The sequence below is a fragment of the Lolium perenne genome, chromosome 2 (genome assembly GCF_019359855.2).
Source record: "Lolium perenne isolate Kyuss_39 chromosome 2, Kyuss_2.0, whole genome shotgun sequence".
In the NCBI taxonomy this organism is placed as follows: Eukaryota; Viridiplantae; Streptophyta; class Magnoliopsida; order Poales; family Poaceae; genus Lolium; species Lolium perenne.
In genome coordinates, this window is record NC_067245.2 from 117,977,690 (window position 1) to 117,987,141 (window position 9,452).

At 39.8% G+C, this 9,452-nt stretch overlaps 1 long non-coding RNA gene across 2 annotated transcripts; it reads left to right on the top strand.

The window, feature by feature from the left end:
* The first annotated feature begins 1,062 nt into the window (after positions 1-1,062).
* On the top strand, positions 1,063-5,748 carry LOC127333558 (uncharacterized). Of its 2 annotated transcripts, XR_007871340.2 has the most exons (7): positions 1,063-1,740; positions 2,176-2,268; positions 2,626-2,746; positions 2,898-3,049; positions 4,245-4,363; positions 4,568-4,686; positions 5,409-5,748. It is a non-coding gene; the product is annotated as an uncharacterized lncRNA (long non-coding RNA). The 2 variants fall into 2 exon arrangements; XR_007871339.2 differs by having other exon boundaries at positions 1,063-2,268.
* The last annotated feature ends 3,704 nt before the right edge of the window (positions 5,749-9,452 follow it).

Genomic DNA, 9,452 nt, shown 5'->3' on the forward strand with positions numbered 1-9,452 from the left:
TCGACCCAGTCCCCCACAAATCCCACCTTCTTCCTTCACGAACTTCCCACTGCCCATGTCCCACCTTCTTCCTTCCTCGGCGGCACCGCATCCCTGCGCCACCTCCATCCCTGACGGTCGCCCCGCATCCCCGCGCCGCCTCCATCCCCGGCCGCAGCCCCGCATCCCCGCGCCGCCTCCATCCCCGGCCGCAGCCCCGCATCCCCGCGTCGGCTCCATCTCCGGCCGCAGCCCCGCGACACCTGCAACCCTCGACCTCCGTTCATTCTCGATGCCCGCCTCCGACCTCGCCGTCCTCGTCCCCTCCGCCGGTAACACTCGCTCTTCCTCCCAGATCCGATTCCATCCGAAATTCGTTCTACTCGATCCCGGCGCCTTGCAATCTCGTTCTCTTTAGGTCTAATATAATCGCCGCCCTTTTCTGCAGTTGGAAGCGCCATCGTGTTGGGTCACCGGAAGCGTCGCGCGCATGTGAGTGATCCGATCCAACCATTTTTTGTTGCCGTATTCAATCGCTGATTTGTAGCGCAGGCGTCACACGCGGGTCGGGCAGATCGCTGCGTTGGGGTGGATGCGGATCCATACGCCGCCGCTGATCGCGTGTTTCAATTAGCTAGGGATTGTAGGGCACTTATATTCGTGATTGTCTATTTATACGCCTGGGATCCGTGGAATTGAGCGACGGTGTTCTGGTGCACGATGCGTCTTACGAATTCTATGCAATGCAACCAACCAACCGCCCATGGCTGCTGAGGCCTCCGTGCTAGCTCGTGCAGCGGTTCCAATGGCCTGCCTTTTTGCAAAAATCTGAAGTATATAGGCTCTGAAGTATCCTGCGCAATGAGGATATGAATTTATGGCTTTATGCTTTAAAATAAACCTCTTCAGTAAGAGGAGCAGTCATGAATCTGCATATGTTTTTGAATGGATGATTGCACTAAAAAATGATTGGTATGCACTGCTCTGTACAAATTATCTATATATTTGGAAGTTTGGTTTCTGTTTCTGAGAAGTATACTCTTTGCTGTTGGGAAGTGTAAGTGTATTGTCTCATTTTTTCTGGTGTGCATCTAATCCTAATGCGTCGTTCCTTGTTTATCTCAGTTTATTTTGTGTAAGTCGACAGTTCAGTTTTGTGCTTTTTAACAGTTCACCCTTGTGTCCAGGTAGCGTCGTGCGACTCGACGGAGCTCCTGATTTTCGCTACACACACTTCTCCTAATCTGTGAACCTCACTTCTACTAATCTGTGAAGCTCACTTCTCTTAATTTGTGAAGTTCACTTGCCCATCGTGAGAATTCCCGATTCGGCAGAGATAGCAGTTAACTTCCACGATGCAGAGTTCACTTGGTCCACAGAGGGTACAAAAAGTTAATTTTTTCAGAGGGGGAGTCCGCTTAATTCTTGGGGCAGAGTTCACTATTGCTTGTCCAGAGATTTTTAATGAGGAACTTATTTTGTTTGAGTAGTGAGTAATTTTTTACAACATTGAGCAATTTTATTACAGACAAACACAAGTGAACTTTTAATGATGTATTGTCCTGAGGCTTTTCTCACTACATAATCGAGTGCAAAACTGTTGTTGTTTTAGTTTAGAACTGCCCAAACTTCAGAGCTAAACTACAATATTTTGGCTTAAGAACTACTGCTAGTTCATAGCTGAACATTTGCTTGTTCCCTCGACAGCATGCTTGGCCTCCCTCATGACCATTCAGGATCTCCGCCGCCACCTGAACTAAGGTGTATGTTTCTCTACGAACCGCTGCTGACTAGTTTGTGAACTTGCTCAATGACCTGCACAACTCTGAACTGCCTGATGCTAATTCAGAATTCTCTGTGTCAGAAAGTTCGCCTTGTGCATTCTTGAAGTTCAAATATAATCGAACCATCTTCACTTTTGTTGGACAGTTTACTTGGGACATAATGGGAAGCTCAATTTTCACATCGTGAAAGTTCATTTCATTTTTCTATGAAACAAACTAAATGGTAATGGTGAGTTCACTTTTGTAAAAGTGAAGTTCACTCCGCAAATAAAATGAAGTTCATTTGAACAAAAATGCATATTGCTGCAATCTTGTTTTGATGTATAAAAGCATTATCTAGTATTTCGTTTGATCTTAACCATCTACTACTGTCTACTATTATCCTTATGCTTCCTTTTTTGTTATATGTAAGGAACACTACTTGACCGAGCCTACTATGCTATATCTAAGAGGTGGCATGATGATCCGGTAATACTCCACGGGGATTTCAACGCTTAAACTTAAGGTAATTATCTAGTAAACTATGCATATGCATTCAAGAGTCCATTCATGTTCCCTATTATTATGCTGTTATACTCATTTTTAACACTAAGAAAGATCTATCTTTTGCCCTACAAATTAATATCATCAGAGCAAAAAGGTAGAACAATTTGACATTTTTTCTGCAACTAATTGAGCATTACTAATCTCAAAAGTAGTTGAAACCTACAAAGCTTCACAAGCCTGCACTTGAGTTTGTGATTTTTATGCTAATAAGATCTGTGGAAGTTCTTTATTGAAGTTCACATTACTTGATTGACGTAGTGCACCTTTTTCTATATGTGAAGTTTGCTTTTTTTATATGAATTAACTATCATCACAGTACCCACAAGCAGCATTGCAACGAGCTGGGAGTTCTTGCGGCTGGCTCCTGTGGTTGTCACTGCAAGTCATGCTCTTCATTGCATGAAGCAGCCGAGCACAAATGCACAACAGGAATAAAGGTGTGGAGATGAAGAGCTCACTATTGCTAGTCCGCGAAGTTCATTTCTCCTAATTCATGAAGTTCACATCTCCTGCTACTTTAGTTTAGATATTCTTGCTAGATGGAATATTATTTTATTTCTTTTTGATATTGTAAAGCTCCATGTGCAGAAATGTAGCTACACTGGACTTCCTTGTCGGTGCCTTCATATGCATCTCTTCCGCTTGACACAGCGACGCCGCGAGTGACAAGGCTGCCACCCCACACTGCTGCATCTGCTCCGCGAGTAACGCTGCTCTTTGAATCCCTCCTGTGTTGTCTTGTGAGTTTTCAAATTTTATTGCTTCTGGTATGATACACAACGCTGGTATTATGTCATGTTTCTCTTACAGAAATTAGGAATGAGTAATAATGTTCAGTAATATTTTGACTGTGTAGTGGTTTCTAATTAGCCTCACCAGTACAAATATTTGATGCATGGCTGATAGCAAAAAATAGAAATCCAATGAAAAAGGTGACTTTTTTATTAGAAAGGAATCCATGGAAGTTCACTCTGTTTGTGGGAGAAATTCAATTCCGCTTGAGTGTGGAGTCAAAATTGTTCATATTTTTGTCAAGAGGTTCGCTTATTGTAATTCGGAAGTCGTGTCTTGTGTCTTGTGCGTGAGCTCCAGACCGGTTTGTATGATTAGAAAAGGAAGTCCACCTATTAAGGTAGAGCGGTTAGTTTACTGAAAAACCTAAGTCCATTCTTTAAAATATAAATGATATATGATATTCCACTTCTCAAATGAAAAACACGAGAACATACCTTATTTTATGTAGTGCATTTTTTACTTGTGTTTTATCTCTAAATTGAAGTTCAGATTTAAATGCATAGTAGTTCGGATGCTAGTAATGTATAGTAGTTCAAATCACAAAACTTTAAAAAGAAAAAATATTGGCGAAGAACTCCAGGATCCTCTTTTCCCTGTCGCTCCTCCTAGGAAGTTCGCCCTGCGCCGCCGAGGAGTTCACCCGCACCTACCGCTGGGGGACGATGGCACCGGGATGTAGTGGTCGGGATCCTTGGAAAGTTTGGTTATGTTGCAGCTTAGTAATTTGACAGGGGCAGTGCGGAGCATACCAGGCAGTCCACTCGTGCGGATGTGCGATAATGTCACCCACATTCTCCCACCCTCCTGAACTATCCGAACAACAACATGCTGTTGAAGTTTCCAGCAATTGTTTGTTTGAAGTTCAGACACGGTTCAGAAAAAGTTCATTGCATGTAGTTACCTTTTCCCCCCAGTATTTTGCCTATCAAATTGATGTAAAGTTCAGACTGATCATGTGCATGGAATTCATTTTACTTTCATGGCAGCACAAAGGTGAGCCATGTTTATTTGGCAAAACGAAAGAGTTAGCACTTGTATAGTATGTCAATCACTTTAAACACCACCCTTTCTTAAACAAATTGGGGGACATGATGCCCTTTGATTCGGAAACCATTCAAACTATGACACAACAAAGTGCAGTTTTATGACAGGTGTTGGCGACCTGGGAGTCCATCGCTCGCAGCCATGGGAAGTCCATCAATGTCGTCCACAATGTCCGACAGGGAACAACATCATCAGGAGTTCGCTTCTTCTAATCTGTTAAGCTCACTTCTCTTAATTCGCAAAGTTCACATCTACTACTATTCACAAATCGCAAAGTGAACTGATATGTTCATTGGATATCATTTGAAAAAAATGCAGTATACTTGCAAAGCTCACTTTCATCTTCGAGTGAAAAAATTCATCATTTAAAAATGCAGTATACTGATGAACCTATTTTCTTCCATTTCTTGGCGTGGCAGATTTCTGCAGTAGCATGTCGCGCTGGTGGCGGTCATGTCCTAAAATTATTGGCCGGGGCCCTGTGCTGCTGATTCCTTGGCCGATACCTTCTGCGAGTGGGTGCGTGCTCCTCCGGCAGGTACCATCTCTCCCAATCAAACGACTCTAGCGTACCAACTCTGCTAGTGGTGAGAAGCTAGCTTTTCTATATCAATTGCTGATTTTTGGACGTGGTGCAAGCCCGTAACTGCTTCGGGTGGTGGACGCGGCTCCCACAGTTCAAGATTAGCAGCATATGCACGATTCTGAATCACTACTTGGCGTGTACTATTTGATTTCTATTTTAGAAATTTTGTTTGTTAGCATATTATTGTGCTGTGCTTGTGCGATTGCTGACTAGTTTGCACTTCTAATCCGTGAAGGTCACTTTTCCTAATTCGTTAAGTCGTACATCTTGCATTGCACAATATGCATTTCTCTTGTGGGGAATTAGCCTTTATTTTGTATAGGAGTTCACCTTTGTGCACTACTATTTTTGTTCTTTATTTTCTTTTGGCAAAACCATTCGCCGTTGGTTAATTAGAATTGTGTTTGATGGTGCACTGCTTCTGAACTGTTGTTGTTGTGTCTTACATTTTATATCGATTCTAATACAGTGCGCCGTGCAGCTCTGGCCAATTAGTTTTATAAATAGAAAGTAAATTAGATAATAAAAAATCAGGAAGTTCATTTGTATTTCTTAGGAAGTTCTGCATATACATATATTTTTAATCAACAAAATAAGACTCTATTTAGACTCTTGTATTGATGAGTTCTTGTTCTACTAAATGTCAGAAGTCCTAACAAATTATGTTATTACAGGGTAGCAGCTTGGGCGATGAATTCAACAAGACTTGTAGAGCTTGGCTGGAAGACACTATAATATTTTTGAATTAGCTCATGTATTTAGGGGAGAAGTTTTTCTGCACTTCAACGTGGCTATTTAGGATTCATACTTCCTTATTTGGGATATGAACTTCAACGTGGCTCCATGATCGCATGCCGTTGAGAAGTTTTGTAGCATTTTTCCTCCGTGAAGTGTTACTGTGTCTGACTTTCACTTTTGCCTTTAACTCTGATTACTTGTAATAATTTGGGGAAATGAATAACATGTACTTGTGTTGATGTGTAATAGAAAAAATAAGAAGTTCATTTTTATTTACGTTGAAAGTTCAATTTTGTTTTACGGAAGTTAGTGCCATATGTGTTGGCAATTTTAGTTAAAAGCGCACAATAAAAAAGAATCAAAATTGCATCGTGCAAGTTGAGAAGTCCTCTTCAATTAACCGAATAGTTCAATTCCACTCACCTTTTATTCTTGGCAAAAGTTCACTTTTCTGATCTAGTCTTATTCGATGCATAGTATCAGTTAAAAGTAAGTTCTAAAGTGCACTTTGTTCGTATGAGAAGTTCACTTTACATGAACAGCGGTAGTTCATCACTTTACATGAACAGCGGTAGTTCATTTATTCTTGGCCAAAGAATTCAATTCATCTTTTAACTGAAAGTTTACTTTGAAAGTTAACTTTGTCGACCTTCATTTTGTAACGGGCGCGAAAGTTCACTTTGAACCATGTAGGAAGTTCATTTTGAACATAGCTGAAACTTTATACCGCGACCCGAAGTTCACTAACAGATATCGGGAAGTTCACTTCCATATTCGAGCACCTCATACACTCTGTTTTTCTGGACGGAAATCATACGCATAGAAATCGTCCGTACAACCATCGATTGCGCAAATCGACCAACTCAACGTACAATTAGCACTAATATAACTCTACTAATACTCCAACATATCGCAATGCCACACCTAATCAATCTAGATGAGCCAATTTCGAAATGTTCTTGTGTCGGCGTTATCTTCACTTTTATGTATTTCTGAAATTAAACTAAAACCATTTAGAATTTGGAAAAACATTCAACATGAAAAAGATTCGCCTAATCAATATCTTTTCAACGCAATATCATTTGGAACATTCCGATAAGTGGTTCGTAAATAAGCCCCAAAAACAGTTTGAAAAACCAAGAAAGTTCGAAAAACGTAATCACGTATTTTCAAATCTGCTCTTAAACTGTAAAGAATTTAGAAAAGTGTTCTTCATGAAAAAGGTGCGCCTAGTCAGCACCTTTCCAACGGCATATCATACGCATCATTCCGATAAACGGTTTGAAAACTGGAACCCCAAAACTGTACAATAATATAGAAATCCGCGAAAACGTTGTTTTGTATATTTCAAATTAGTTTCAATCAATGTAGAATTTGGGAAAACAATGAACACGAAAAAGTTGCGAAATTTCCGTGCGAATCCAACGGTATATTATACGCATCAATCCGATAAGCGGTTTGAAAATCATCATGAAAATACTGTCCGCACGAACATGCAATTTTGGTATTCCGTCGACAAGTTCACTTGTGAAACACGCGGAAGTTCAGAAAGGGTTCGAGAATAGCTATTCTCGAACCGGTTGCAGAATAATATTCTGAGCACCGACTTGAACTTCTCTGGACACAAGGTTGAACTTCCTGGATAAGAGGGTTGACCTTTCTGTCAGAACTTACCTGAACTTCCCATTTTCTTGAAAGCAAATGATTATACTACGAGTTTCTCAACCATTTAGCGGAAATGTGCAAATGATATACCGTTGGAATAATGAAAAACCGCAACTTTTTCATGTTTACACTTTTCACAGATTTTGCACGGTTTAAATTTAATTTTGGAAATACGAAAACGCTTATATATGGCCAGAAAACGAACTTTTAGTTCAATTTTCGAATCGCTTATCGAAAATGAACAAATGATATACCGTTGGATAGATAATGAAATTGCGCAACTTTTTCATGTTTTACGTTTTTTCAAAATCTTCACAGTTTTTGAACAATTTTGAAAATACCGAAATTCAGACGTACTCAAAAACGAGCGGACAGTAATTTGGATGAATTTTTTTAACCGTTTGTCGGAATGATGCAAATGATATGGCGTTGGAAAGCTATGGACTAGGCGCATCTTTCTTATTCCAATTGTTTTCTCTAATTCCTTACAATTTAAGAGAATATGTCGAATTACTATCCGCCCATTTTATGTGACGGGCACCGAATAGTTTTCCCCGCGATTTCCATGCGGTATATTTAAACAATGCAAATGATATACGGTTGGAAAGGTGTTAAAATGGCGCATCTTTTTCGTATCTACCAATTTTGCCAACTCCGAACGATTTGAAAGTAATTTTAGAAGTTTTGAAATCATGTTTCCGGTATATTTTGTGGGATAACGATTTGAATTTGATAGATTAGATCCATTTATTTGTTGTAAAATGTTGTAGGTAATGAAATTAGACATATACTCTACCATATAAAGCTTTTGGTGATAATGATTGAAGTAGTTGGTGATCAAATCGATGAGACTTGAACAATAGATTTCCGCCCCGTAAAAACAGAGCATTGAACTTGCCTCGACACGAACTTGCACTTCTAGGGAAATACGGTTGTACTTCTCAGCGCTGTTTCACGAAAGTATTCAGTAAAATGACTATAAGTTTCTCATACGGTGTCTGTTTGAGGTCCACAACCACACAAAATGCTCAGCACACGCACGCGAATCTGAACTTCCCGCGACATGTCCTTGTACTTCTTGGCCTTCGTGGTTGTACTTCGTGGAAATGTTTTGATACTAGTGTGTTTTACAAAAACTATCATGTGTGCTTTGAAATGATAATTGTAGATTGTCCCCATATTCTATTTCAGAGATTATGCATTTCATGTATCTTAATATTTGAACTTCACAATGTTGCTATGTGAACCTATGCGGGGGTATTTTCTTCATGTAATTACCGCTTGTACTTCCTGTTGTCTCCGCATGTACTTCTCGGAATCACTACTCGTACTTCCTCGCAGATGATAGGATTATTTTGTTTTTTCTACATTTGGACTTTGTCGGGTTTCTTGTACTTCCTATATTAAGTGGGTGTATTGCTCGTGTCGAATGGTTGTACTTTCTCATTGTCAAGTATATGAACTTCTTTAAGGGTGATGGGATTATTATTGTTTTTTGCTATGTGGACTTATGTGGGAGTATTTTCTTTGAACACTTTTAATTCATGTAATTACCGCTTGTACTTCCTGTCGTCTCCGCATGTACTTCTCGTAATCACTACTCGTACTTCCTCGCAGATGACGAGATTATTTTGTTTTTCTACATTTAGATTTCGTCGGGTTTCTTGTACTTCCTATATTAAGTGGGTGTATTGCTCGTGTCGAATGGTTGTACTTATCATTTTCAAGTATATGAACTTCTTTAAGGGTGATGGGATTATTATTGTTTTTTCTATGTGGACTTATGTGGGAGTATTTTCTTTGAACACTTTTAATTCATGTACTTACCGCTTGTACTTCCTGTTGTCTCCGCATATACTTCTCGGAATCACTGCTCGTACTTCCTCGCAGATGACGGGATTATTTTGTTTTTTCTACATTTGGACTTTGTCGGGTTTCTTGTACTTCCTATATTAAGTGGCTGTATTGCTCTTGTCGAATGATTGTACTTCTCATTGTCAAGTATATGAACTTCTTTAAGGGTGATGGGATTATTATTGTTTTTTGCTATGTGGACTTATGTGGGAGTATTTTCTTTGAACACTTTTAATTCATGTAATTACCGCTTGTACTTCCTGTCGTCTCCGCATGTACTTCTCGTAATCACTACTCGTACTTCCTCGCAGATGACAGGATTATTTTGTTTTTCTACATTTAGATTTCGCCGGGTTTCTTGTACTTTCTATATTAAGTGGGTGTATTGCTCGTGTCGAACGGTTGTACTTCTCATTGTCAAGGATATGAAGTTCCTCGCGGATGAAAGATTTTTTTTTGTT